The sequence below is a fragment of the Panthera leo genome, chromosome B1, assembly GCF_018350215.1.
Source record: "Panthera leo isolate Ple1 chromosome B1, P.leo_Ple1_pat1.1, whole genome shotgun sequence".
In the NCBI taxonomy this organism is placed as follows: Eukaryota; Metazoa; Chordata; class Mammalia; order Carnivora; family Felidae; genus Panthera; species Panthera leo.
In genome coordinates, this window is record NC_056682.1 from 143,395,285 (window position 1) to 143,409,594 (window position 14,310).

The 14,310-nt window shown below is 39.4% G+C and overlaps 1 protein-coding gene across 2 annotated transcripts in view; it reads right to left on the minus strand.

The window, feature by feature from the left end:
• The window catches only part of ART3 (ADP-ribosyltransferase 3 (inactive)), a 141,124-nt gene that overhangs the window by 33,962 nt on the left and 92,852 nt on the right, over positions 1-14,310 (minus strand). Inside the window, exon 1 of one of the 2 annotated variants that reach the window (XM_042936163.1) lies at positions 888-1,001. The exons of the other annotated variant lie outside the window; for it this stretch is intronic. The gene's annotated coding sequence lies outside the window, so the exon portion shown is untranslated. Of the gene's footprint in view, positions 1-887; positions 1,002-14,310 lie in introns of those variants that run through there. 2 annotated transcript variants of the gene reach the window in all.

Below are 14,310 nucleotides of genomic sequence, written 5' to 3' on the forward strand. Positions count from 1 at the left end.
TCAGTCACCGGTAGTCATAATTTCTTCCTGTCTCTAAGTTTCTCCTCAGCATACACAAGAAATAATATAAACTAAAAATCACCATTTTAGATTGGTGATCTCCAAGTTCCCAGTTTCCAAAAGGTCTCCAGTAGTTACTTTCCATGCACATCATGCATTCTCTTAACTTCTTTGCAAACCAAGTCACACATATTTGGGTAGGATGGAAGGAATGATGAGCCCAGTAGTGATACAAACCAGAGAGTTACCAAGGGGTCCTCCTTCCCCCAAATATTTACATTCAAAAGAAGCTCAAGGATAAAACAAGTGTCTTGCATACATTTCTGATGGTGGGAATGAAAATAAGAAAAAACGTGGTAAGCAACAATTCTAATAAGATTATACAACTCTATTGGCCACACACCCAATCCTTGTCCCGATGTTTATGAGACTGAAAGGGGGTAAACAGGAGGGTGAGAGGCCCTCAAGAGCTGAAGCTCTCTCACAGCCATTAAATGAGTCAATTAAAGGTTGGTCTACAGTTCCTTCCACATACCTACAACAAAGTTGACATTACTGGAACTGAACCGAGACCTCTATTTTATCCTACCATTCACCATATTCTGGCATCTGCAAATGGGAATGAAAAGCACGGGGGAAAGGAAAGTCTTCCCTTTGGCCCCACATTCCTATTTTTATTCAGGAGCAGCCTCTTTCACTAGAGATACTAACATATACTACCAAAATGTCACTTTTGTGTTAAACTTCACTTTCTAAAAATGATTCAAAATATAATACTTGATAGATAATTGTCATGAGGCAGTACGTGCCAAGCAAGCTCTGAATTAGGGTTTTCTTGAAAATTCTTTACTTCCGTAGTCTGAGTGTAAATAAGTCAAAATGTTTACCTGGCTTTTCTGCCTGTGGAGGAAGTTTAAATGATGCTAGGTCTCAAACTGTTTCCCCACTCTTTCAGTTGTGGTAAGCGTGTCTTCAGGATAGGAGGTTGTTGACAGTGAGAGCTGAGAAGGGAATACTTTTCTTTTTATAAACACCCCCAGCAGTAGCCTGGCAGTGGCACATTACCCCATTTGTGTCCTGCTATTTATATCTGGCCCCCACACTATCCTTTGGAATCACTGCTGTTAACACATGAAATCTCCAAGAGGCTTGTAAAGCCACAGCAATTCCCTCTAACCACACACCATGTTCAGTTCTGAACCCTACTGTAGGCTTCTCAGAGTGTGATCACCTCCTTTCCTAACCTTTGACTCTGAGATGTCGAACTAAAGCAAGGATTTTACCCTAGCAAGATGGTTCACATAACTAGGGGAACTTGCTGTGTTAATCTCTGGCAATAATGACTATCACCATTCACTCACCCAGCTTACTATTTTTCAGATACTGTGCCAGCTGCTGGGATACACAAGCACGTAAAACAAAGTACTAAAAAGTACTCACGATGCAATAAAACACATTAATATGCATACTTAACCAAAATACATGTTAAAAACCTAAGTGAATTTTAGAAAAAGTCTAGTGAGAACACCAAGAAGGGAAGGATTTGGTAATACTTGGAACTGTAGCTCTCATTTGAGTATGGTACACATAGTAAATATATTGACTGTAACGCCAAAGAACACGTAGAGTTTATGGACTATAGATAAAAAACTGTGAAATGTCCTAGGCAATTTATGCATATATATAAATCAAAATACATTAAAAGAATGTATTGGGATAGTACACTATGTATAATGGCCCCAACCTGGAAACCATCCAAATGGCTAACAACAGTAGAATGGGATACATCGTTATAGTCATACAATGGTATTTTGTATAGCACTGAAAATGAATAAACTCTAACCATATGTAAGAAATGTGGATAAATCTTAACATTTATGCATTTAAGTGACTGTATGACTTAATTCATACAAAGTAACAAAATCAAGCAAAACACATCTATAGCATTAGAGTCAGAATACGGTTACTCTGAGTAGGAGGTATTAACTTGAAGAGGAACAAGGAGAGCATTTAGGATGCTGGTTTTAGTTCTGGGTGTTGACTATACTGATATATTCAGTTTGTGAAAATTACTAAGCTATACATTTATGTGTATTTTCCTCTGTACGTATACATGTATACATATATTATTACTCAAGTAAACATTTTAAATAAAGTGTACCCATTTTTACAAAACCCATCTCTAATCTTCAGCCTTCAAAACCTCTAACCTCTTCCCACCCCACTGGCTAAGCAATTTAAGATACAATTTAATACACTGAATAGACTCCCAGCAATAACATCATTAAAGAAAAAAGTTTCGTCAAAAGGAAAAAAGAGGGTTTGTACACGTTTCAAGCATTATGTTCACACTGACACTGTTTTAAGTCTCAGGCATGTGAGCCTATGGGAAATGCAGTAGTGGAGTTTTCCTGTCTTTGAAGCTGAAGCCTTCCAGATTCATCTACATATCACACAAAAGACAAAGTTCACCAAAAAGAACCTAACAAACACCACAGGAAGTTCAAGGCAGGACTGGCCTTGTTTATGCCCAATACGGTTTTGCTCCACTCCTGTTTTATTCCAGTTATTACCTTTTTAAAATTAATATATAATTAACATACGATATATTAGATTTAGGTATAACATAATGTTTTTATATTTGTATATATTACAAAATGATAAGTCTAGTTAATATGTTACCATACAGTTATAAATTTTTGTGTATGTGGTAACTTTTAAGCCTTACTCTCTCAACAACTTTCAAATATGCAATACAGTATTACCTACAATCACCATGTTGTAAATTACATCCCTACGACATTTATTTTATAACTGGAAACTTGCACCTTTGACTCCCTTCACCCATTTCGCCCACCACTCCCAATCCTCAACTCTGGAAACTACCTATCTGTTCTCTGTATCAGGGAGCTTGGTTTTTTTAGTTTTGTTTTGTGGTGGGTTTTTTTTTGTTTTTTTAGATTCCACATATAAGTGAGATCATAAGATATTTGTCTTTGACTTATTTCACCTAGCACAGTGTCCTCAAGGTCTATCCATGTTCTCACAAATGGCCAGGTTTCATTCTTTTCAATGGCTGATGATATCCCATTTTATTTACATAGTTGTATACATGTATGTGTATGTATACACACACACAATTTCTCTATCCGTTCATCTGTTGTTGGACATATAGTTTGTTTCCATATCCTGGCTACTGTAAATAATGCTATAATGACATGGTGGTGCCTACGTATCTTCCCAAGTTAGTGTTTTGTTTTCTTCATATAAATATCCAGAAGTGAAATTGCTAGATCATATGGTAGTTCTATTTTCAGTTTTTTGAGGAACTCCATATTGTTTTTCATAGTGGCTGCTCCAATATATACTTACCACCAACAGTACACAGAGATCTCTTTTTTTCACATCCTTTCCAACATTTCATGTTTCTTTTTTTTTCCCCCTGTAGCCTGACCCCTTTCTTCTGACTGTAGCCATTCTAACAAATGTGAGGCAATAGCTCACTCTGGTTTTTACTTGAATTTCCCTGATGATTAGTGACTTTGATGGTCTTTTCATTTACCTGTTGGCCTTCTGTATGTCTCCTTTGGAAAAATGTCTGTTCAGAACCTCTGCTCATTTTTAAAACTGTTTATTTTTTTACTGTTGAGTTGTAGGAGTTTTTTTTAATATATTTTGGATATTAACCCCTTATCACATACATGATTTGCAAATATTCTCTCCCATTTAGTACACTGCCTTTTCATTTTTGTTAATAGTTTCTTTTGCTGTGCAGAAACTTTTTAGTTTGAGGTAGTCCCAATTGTGGACTTTTGCTTTCGTTGCCTTTGCTTTTGGTCTCAAATCCAAAATTTACTGCCAAGATTGATATCAAGGAGCTTATTCCCTATGTTTTCTTCCAGAGTTTTTATGGTTTATTTTCTTACATTTAAGTCTTTAAACCATTTTGAGTGAATTTTTGTGTATGGTCTAAGAAAGTGGTCCAGTTTCATTCTTTTGCATGTGGCTATCCAGTTTTCCCAACACCATCTATTAAAGATACTGTCCTTTCCCCATTGTATATTCTTGGTGCCTTTATCATAATTTAATTTACCATATATGTAAGCTAATAAGCCTCTCTCACAGAAAGACTTGCCTCTTGCTGTGGTAGCCCGTGGGGCAGTAGCTATTTAAGAACTCTATCTCTGTAAGGTATAGTCTCATGGGAATGCCACCACCAAACCTAGGTGATGTAGAGGCATCCCCTGGTAGCAAAAATCAGGGCACCAGAGAGTAATGTAAGCTCCTTTATAGAAGATACTGGAAAGCTGGAACAAGGGAGAGAACAAAGAATGCATCTATTGGCCACTGTTCTCTAAGACCGGTTATGGAGCACACCCCGCCCATGTGTGCCAAACCGAAAGCCTGCCCCTCAGTCCAAAGCTCCTGGACAAACAGGTCTTTCTCAGAAACACTAGGTGTGTGTTTCAGTCTGCTATCTCTGCACCTCCCCAGGAGTCCTCACAATGTTCCAGGCACTGTTTGAGATACAGGGGGTAGATCAATGAACAAAATAAATAAACACCTTGCTCCTGTCAAGTTTATATTCTTGTGGCAGAAGGGAGTCAAATAACAAAACAAGCAAATTATGTGAGTATGTTAGAATATATTAAGTACTACTGTTTTTTAAAAGTATTACAAGGGGGGCGCCTGGGTGGCTCAGTCGGTTAAGCGGCCGACTTCGGCTCAGGTCATGATCTCACGGTTCGTGAGTTCGAGCCCCGCGTTGGGCTCTGTGCTGACAGCTCAGAGCCTGGAGCCTGCTTCACATTCTGTGTCTCCCTCACTCTCTCTGCCCCTTCCCTGCTCGTGCTGTGTCTCTCTCTGTCTCAAAAATAAATAAACATTAAAAAAAAAAAATTAAAAAAAAAAATAAAAGTATTACAAGGGAGACTGGGAGTACATGAAGAGTTTACAATTTAAATTCAATGATTAGGGAGGACTCACTGAAAAGGTAATATGTGGGCAAAGATTTGGAGAAGGTATGCCAGTCAGCTACGAAGACTATGGTGGAAGAGCAGTCAGGCAGAGGAAATACAAAAGGTCAATATGGAACATCAGAATAATAGGTAACCACAGAGTGGTAGGAGATAATAAGGTCACAGAGGTAAGGGGGTGGGGGTGGTTGTGGAAAGATCATATAAACCTTTGCAGGCCATTGTAAAAATGCTGGATTTTATGCTAAATAGAATGGAGAAAAAGTTTGAGCAGAGGTATGACATGATCTCACTTATTTTTCAAGAGGCTCACTCTGGCTGTTATGGGGAGAAGAGTCTGTAGGGATGAAGTAGGAAGAGCAGCTTGCAGGTTATTACAATAATGAAAGCAGAGATTACGGTGGTTTGAACCAGGATAGTGACAGTAATGGTAGTCAGGGTGTGACTGACTGGGTGCCTTGGAACTGGTGGCCACACTGGTCTGGAGGAGGGGCTGTCTGGTTCAATCAGCGTCAACCCCGCTTCCGCAGATAGCAGGTACCAAGTGCGGAGGGGCGTGGTTTGTTGTAGGTGGGTCCCACCTCCACTGTGGGCCTGCCTACTGTTCCCTGAAGCCCCGCCTTGTTGGTGAGGGGGAGAAAAATGGCCATACCCCAGTCTCTCTTCTATGGACCATGTGTCCCAAGCCACTGTGTTCAGGCCATCCTTGCAATGCTTCAGGCATGAACCAGGTGGTCTGTCCCACTCCAACGACTCCCACGCTTCCCTGGCACTCAGCTGGGATTTAAACCCTGATGTCTTAAAGATTCCTGCTCCATGAGTCCAAAGGATTAGCACAATACTTTGAAATCCATTCACACTGTTGCATTAATCTGTAGTTCTAAAACTGCAGTGATGGCTGCACAATTCTGTGAATATACTCAAAATCATTAAATTGTATATTCTAAACAGATGAGTTGTTTGGTATGTGAATTACATCTCGATAAAGCTGTTTTTTAAAAAGGCATGACTTGTTGATATATGCAACAACAAAGATGAATCTCAAAAGCATTATGCTAAGAAGTCAGTTACCAAACTGACTATATGGTATGACTATATGGTATGACCAGACTATATATGGTATGAAAATATTTAAATGACATTCTAGAAAAGGCAAAACTGTTGTGACAAAAAGCAGATCTGTGGGGGAGATCCAACAAGGCAGAGAAGTAGGTTCCCTTGTCCCTCAAACACAGCAGTATGGAGGCCAAAGGACTTTGAATTCCAAGAGTCCAGGCTGCAGACTGACAAAGATGTCTCCAGGGGCCCATGGGGACAACTTGGCAAGCCATAGCTGTGCTGTGTGACTGTGGAATGGAAGAGATAAAACAGGCCAGGTAGGCACAGATGGGAGGGACCCCTTCTGGGGAGAGACAAAAGGAAGAGAAAGAGAGGCTGGGGAAGCACAGGACTGTATCTGGATGAGAGAAAAACCATGGACCAGGACCATGGATCAATCTCTAACTGCGGGGCTTTCTCTGGACTGGGGCCAACTGCCCTGTTCAAGCACCTGGGGAGGAGAGGAGCCAGCCCAGGACTAACTAGTTCAGAGGTGCAGTCCATAGTGGGAGAAAGCAATCCCTTCCCTGGAGTGCTGTGGGAAGAAGGTATATAACCATTTGGAGGACAAACACTGCCTGCTCCCACCAGCCAGAGGCCATATATCAGTGGCACGGAGTGGTATTTCCCCGAAACCAGGACTCATGGAGTGGGAATCTGTAAGACATCAGGGTTTAAATCCCAGCTGAGTGCCAGGGAAGCAAGGAAGTCGTCAGAGTGGGACAGACCACCTGGTTCATGCCTGAAGCATTGCAAGGATGGCCTGAACATAGTGGCTTGGGACACCTGGTCCATAGAAGAGAGAATGGGGTATGGCCATTTTTCTCCCCCTCACCAACAAGGCGGGGCTTCAGGGAACAGAAGGTGGGCCCACAGTGAAGGTGGGACCCACCTACAACAAACCACACCCCTCCGTGCCTGGTACCTGCATATCTACAGGAATGGGATTGATGCTGATGAACCAGACAGCCCCTCCTCCAGACCAGCATGGCCACCAGTTCCAAGGCACCCAGAGGTTTTGCATTTCCTGATTTAAGTGTGGGACAATTCATGTTCTGTGTGTGTATATATATATATATATATATATATATATACACACACACACACATATATATATTATATATACACATATATATTATATATACATTATATATATTTAGTTCCCCACCCCTTCTTCCTATTCTCCTTATTTCTTCCCTCCTCTACTCTGGTTATTCTGGCTGTTGGTTTGTTTAAGCAGACATATTTAATCTATTCTCTTTATTTACACCTGTTCTATATCTCCTTCTTTATTTTCCTCTCTCTCACTCTGGATTAAGCCATTTGGTTTCTCTGCCTGGTGAATTTTCATTTCTTTTTCCCCACCCCTGTCATTTCTCTCTTTGTATGGCCTCTTCCATCAACCACTCCCCTACACCATTGTTTTGTTGTAGCTGGTGTTTTTGTTTGTTTGTGTGTTTGTTTTCTTTTCCAGGGCTACTTCTATGAACAAATCAAAGCACACCTGGTTGAGGGTCCAAAACATCACTAGGAGTAGGGAAATAAACCAACAGAGAGCAAGTAACAACTCCAAAAAACAACAGAGAGCAAGTAACACATGCCAAAAAACACCTCTTGAAGGGCCAGGCCCTGGACACTGTATAATCCCTCTTTAATACAGTAGTGCTTGCAGGTGCAGGACACATAACAAGCTTTTAAATCACATAAAGGACAGAAAACTAGCCCAAACAATGAAACAGAAGAATTCTCCTCAAAAGAAATTCCAGGAAGAAATGACAGCTAAAAAATTGATCAAAACAGATATACACAATATAACTGAACAAGAATTTAGAATAATAGTCATAAGATTAATCATTGGGCTTGGAAAAAAGCATGTAAGACAGCAGAGAATCTACTGCTTCAGAGATCAAGGAACTAAAAAAATAGTCATGATGAAATTAAAAAATGTTGTAAATGAGGTGCAAAATAAACTAGAGGCAGTAACAGTGAGGACTGAAGAGGAAGCAGGGAGAATAAGTGAAACAGAAGATAAAATTATGGAAAAAGATGAAGCTGAGAAAAAGATAAAAAAAATTCTGGACCACAAGGGAATAATTAGACAACTAAGTGATTCAATGAAATGTAATAATATCCGTATCATAGGAGTTCCAGTAAGAAGAAGAGAGAAAGAAAGGGGTGGAAGGTGTACTTGAACAAATCATAGCTGAGAACTTCCCCAATTTGGGGAAGGAAACAGACACTGAAATCCAGGAGGCACAGAAAACTCCCTTCAGATGTAACAGGAATTGACCTTCTACATGACATATCATAGTGAAACTGGCAAAATACAAAGATAAAGAGAGAATTCTGAAAGCAGCTAGCGACAAATGGGCCTTAACCTACAAGGGTAGACATAAGGGTAGTAGCAGACCTATCTACTGAAACTTGGCAGGCCAGAAAGGAGTGGCAAGAAATTTTCAATGTGCTGAATAGGAAAAATACGCAGCCAAGAATCCTTTATCCAGCAAGCCTGTCATTCAGAAAGGAGGAGAGATAAAGGTTTTCTTAGACAAAAAAAACAAACAAAAAACCTGAAGGAGTTCATCACCACTACACCAGTCCTACAAGAGATCCTAAGGGGGACTCTGTGAGTGTAATGTTGCAAAGACCACAAGGGACCAAAGACATCACTGCAAGCATGAAACCTACAGATAACACAATGACTCTAAATCCGTATCTTTCAATAATAACACTGAATGTAAATGGACAAAATGCTCCAATCAAAAGACACAGGGTATCAGAATTGATTAAAAAACAAGACCCATCTATTTGCTGTCCACAAAAGACCCATTTTAGACCTGAGGACACCTTCAGATTGCAAAGTGAGGGGATGGAGATCTATGATGCTACTGGAAGTCACAAGTAACCTAGAGTAGCCATACTTATATCAGACAAACTAAAGGCTGTAACAAGAGATGAAAAAGGGCATTATATCATAATTACAGGATCTATCCATCAAGAAGAGCTAACAATTATAAATGTCTATGAACCAAGTTCAAGAGCACCCAAATATATAAAACAATTAATAACATAAGCAATCTTATTGGGAAACATGTGGTAATTGCAGGGGACTTTAATACTCTACTTACAGCAATAGACAGATCATCTATATAGTAAATAAAGAAACAATGGCCCTGAATGATACACTGGACCAGATGGACTTGACAGATATATTCAGAACTTTTCATCCTAAAGCAGAATATACATTCTTCTCAAGCGCACATGGAACATTCTCCAAGATAGATCACATACTAGGTCACAAAACATCCCTCAATAAATATAAAAGAACTGAAATCATACCATGCACATTTTCAGATCACAACGCTATGAAACTTGAAATCAACCACAGGAAAAAGTTTGGAAAGAACATCCTACTAAAGAATGAATGGGTCAACCAGGCAATTAAAGAAGAAATTAAAGAATATATGGAAACAAATTAAAATGAAAACACAACAGCCCAAAACCCAATGGGATGCAGCAAAGGCAGTCCTAAGAGGAAAATACCTTGCAATCCAGGCCTATCTCAAGAAACAAGAAAAATCCCAAATATAAAATCTAACAGCACACCTAAAGGAACTAGAAGCAGAACAACAAAGAAACCTCAAGGTCAGCAGAAGAAGAGAAATAAAGATCAGAGCAGAAATAAACAATATAGAATCCAAAAACACAGAACAGATCAATGAAACTAAAGGCTGGTTTTTTGAAAAAATAAACAAAACTGATAAACCCCTAGCCAGACTTCTCAAAAAGAGAGAGGACCCAAATAGATAAAATCACGAATGAAAATGGATTTATCACAACTAATCCCTCAGAAATACAAGCAATTATCAGCAAATACTATGAAAAATTATATGCCAACAAACTGGACAACCTAGAAGAAATGGACAAATTCCTAGACACCCACATGCTACCAAAACTCAAACGGGAAGAAATAGAAAATTTGAAGAGACCCGTAACTAGTGAAGAAATTGAATTAGTTACCAAAAATCTCCCAACAAATTAGAGTCCTGGGCCAGATGGCTTCCCAGGGGAATTCTACCAGACATTTAAAGCAGAGTTAATACCTATCCTTCTCAAGCTGTTCCAAAAAAACAGAAATGGAAGGAAAAGTCCCAGACTCATTCTATGAAGCCAGCATTACCTTGATTCCCAAACCAGACAGAGACCCCACCAAAAAAGGAGAATTACAGGCCAATATTCCTGATGAACATGGATGCAAAAATTCTCAACAAGATACTAGCAAATCGAATTCAACAACATATAAAAGGTATTATTCACCATGATCAAGTGGGATTCATTCCTGGGCTGTAGGGCTGGTTCAATATTCACAAATCTATGTGACCTATCACATTAATAAAAGAAAGGATGGGAACCATATGATCCTATCAATAGATGCAGAAAAAGCATTTGACAAAACACGGCATCCTTTCTTAATAATAAAAACCCTCAAGAAAGTCGAGATAGAAGAAACATACCTAAACATCATGAAAGCCATTTATATGAAATGAGCCACAGCTAATATCCTCAATAGAAAAAAACTGAGAGCTTTCCGCCCGAGACCAGGAACACGATAGGGATGTCCACTCTCACCACCATTGTTTAACATAGTGTTGGAAGTCCTAGCATCAGCAATCACATAACAAAATGAAATAAAAGGCATCAAAATTGGCAAAGAAACCAAACTTTCACTTTTTGCAGACAACATGATATTCATCAAAAAACCAAAAGACTCCACCAAAAGGCTGCTAGAACTGATACACTAATTCAGCAAAGTTGTACAGCAAAGTTGTACAAAATCAATGTACAGAAACCGGTTACATTTCTATACACCAATAATGAAGCAAAAGCAAGACAAATCAAGAAATGCATCCCATTTACAATTGCACCAAGAACCATAAAATACCTAGGAATAAACCTAACCAAAGATGTAAAAGATCCATATACTGAAAACTATAGAAAACTTATGAAGGAAATAATTGAAGAAGACACAAAGAAATGGGAAAACATTCCATGCTCATGGATTGGAAGAATAAATATTCAAATGTCAATACTACCCAAAGCAATCTACACATTAATGCAATCCCAATCAAAATTGCACTGGCATTCTTCTCAAAGCTAGGACAAACAATCCTAAAATTTGTATGGAACCACAAAAGACCCCAAATAGCCAAAGCAATATTGAAAAATAAAAGCAGGGGCCCCTGTGTGGCTCAGCTGGTTAAGCATCCGACTTTAGCTCATGTCATGATCTCACGGTTTGTTGAGTTTGAGCCCCGCATCAGGCTGTGTGCTGACAGCTCAGAACCTGGAGCCTGCTTCAGATTCTGTGTCTCCTTCACTCTCTGCCCCTCCCCCACTCACCCTCTGTCTCTAATATGAATAAACATTAAAAAAAAAAAAAAAGAAGAAAACCAAAGAGGGAGGCATCAGAATCCCAGACTTCAGCCTCTACTACAAAGCTGTAATCATCAAGACAGCATGGTATTGGCACAAAAACAGACACATAGACCAGTGGGATAGAATAGAGAACCAAGAAGACCAGTGGGATAGAATAGAGAACCAAGAATTGGACCCACAAATGTATGGCCAACTAATCTTTGACAAAGCAGGAAACAGTATCCAATGGAAAAAAAGACAGTCTCCTTAGCAAATGGTGCTGAAAGAACTGGACGGCAACAAGCAGAAGAATGAAACTGTACCACTTTCTTACACCGTATACAAAAATAAACTCAAAATGGATGAAAGACCTTAATGTGAGATAGGAAACCATCAAAACCCTAGAGAAGAAAACACGCAACAACCTCTTTGACCTCAGCTGCAGCAATTTCTTGCTTGACACATCTCCAAAACAAGGGAATTAAAAGCAAAAATGAACTACTGGGATCTCATTAAAAAAAAAAAAAAAAAAAAAAAAAAGCTTCTGCACTGCAAAGGAAACAATCAACAAAACTAAAAGGCAACCGATGGAATGGGAAAAGATATTTGTGAATGACATATAGGATAAAGAGTATCCAAAATCTATAAAGGAATCACCAAACTCAACACCCGAAAAACAAATAATCCAGTGAAGAAATGGAAAGACATGAATAGACACTTCTCCAAAGAAGACATCCAGATGGCCAACAGACACATGAAAAGATGATCAATGTCACTCATCATCAGGGAAACACAAATCAAAACCACATTCAGATACCACCTCATACTGGTCAGAGTGGCTAAAATTAAGTCGAGAAACAACAGATGCTGGTGAGGATGTGGAGAAATGGGAATCCTCTTGCACTGTCAGTGGGAATGCAAACTGGTGCAGCCACTCTGGAAAACAGTGTGGAGGTTCCTCAAAAAAATAAAAACAGAATTACCCTATGACCCAGCAATAGCACTACTAGGAATTTATCCAAAGGATACAGAAGGGCTGATTCATAGGGGCACATGTACCGCAATGTTTCTAGCAGTGCTTTCAACAATAGCCAAATTATGAAAAGAGCCTAAATGTCCTTCAACTGATGAACGGATAAAGAAGATACGGTTTAGATATACAATGAAATACTACTTGGCAATGAGAAAGAATGAAATAATGTCACTTGCAGCAACATGGATGGAACTGGAAGGTATTATGCTAAGTGAAGTAAGTCAGAGAAAGACAGATATCATATGTTTTCACCCACATGTGGATCTTGAGAAACTTAACAGAAGATCATGGGGGAAGGGAAGGGAAAAAAATCGTTACAAATAGAGAGGGAGGGAGGCAAACCTTAAGAGACTCTTAAATACAGAGAATAAACTGAGCATGGATGAGGGCTGGGGAGAGGGGAAAATCGGTGATGGGCATTGAGGAGGGCACTTGTTGGGATGAGCACTGGGTGTTGTATGTAAGTGCTGAACCATGGGAATCTACCTCAAAAGCCAAGAGCACACATTACACACTGTATGTTAGCCAATTTGACAAAAAATTGTATTAAAAAAAAAAAAAGATCTGTGATTGCCAGGGACCTGGATGGAGGGAGAAGACTACAAGGGGCATGAGAGAACTTTTGGGGGGGGGGGGTAAAGAAATGTTTTATATCATGATTGTTTTAGTGGTTACTTGATGATATAAATTTATCAAAAGTCAGAGAGTTGTACACTTAGAATATATAAATTTGTATAAATCATACCTAAATGCAACTGATTTTTAAAAATAGACAACAATAGGGGCACGTGGGTGGCTCAGTCGGTTAAGCATCTGACTCCTGATTTCAGCTCAGGTTATGATCTGACCATATGTAAGATCAAGCCCCGCACTGGGTCTGCACTGACAGCATGGATGGAGCCTGCTTGGGATTCTCTCTCTCTCAAAATTAATAAACATTTTTTAAAAATAAAAATAACAAATTTTTTTTTTTAATTTTTTTTAACGTTTATTTATTTTTGAGACAGAGAGAGACAGAGCATGAACAGGGGTGGGTCAGAGAGAGGGAGACACAGAATCGGAAACAGGCTCCAGGCTCCGAGCTGTCAGCACAGAGCCCGACGCGGGGCTTGAACTCACGGACCGTGAGATCATGACCTGAGCCGAAGTCGGCCGCTCAACCGACTGAGCCACCCAGGCGCCCCAATAACAAATTCTTTCATATTCCTTGGAATGTCTTTGGTACCCCATGAGTTATTTGTATCCCAATTTGAAAACTACTACTGGAAAGCATCTGTAATATTGTAATGGCCCACTGATGAGGCTGAAAGGAGCTCAGGGTTGTGATCAGATAATGCAAAGTATATGTATGTGTATTAGAGACTGGAGGCCAAGCTGGGACATTACAGCAGTAAAGGCAAATTACCATCATCCAAAGAAAAACAAGCAGGATCAGATGCCTCAGTGCAGGCCAGTAACCACTAGAGGTCAGCACCAGAACAAGTACCTTTCTTCCAATGGCAGGATTTTAAATTGCTCTTAGGAAGGACAGAAGGGGAGGAAAAAATTCTAAATTGAACTAAATATTTACTCAAAGAAGACTATTTCAACTTATAAATGACTAAGTTTTAATTGGTAATATTAACGTTTCTACCATTAGTGGACACAAGGGTTTGTGAATTAAGTTGAGTTCCAATACAGAGAAATATGGTTTGGTTTCCTTGTTGCATATGGTTCCCCCTCTACATTGTTGGCACTCTTCTGTTAGGGGAAACTGTTGTCTGTTCTCTGCTAGCTCTAGTGGTTAGG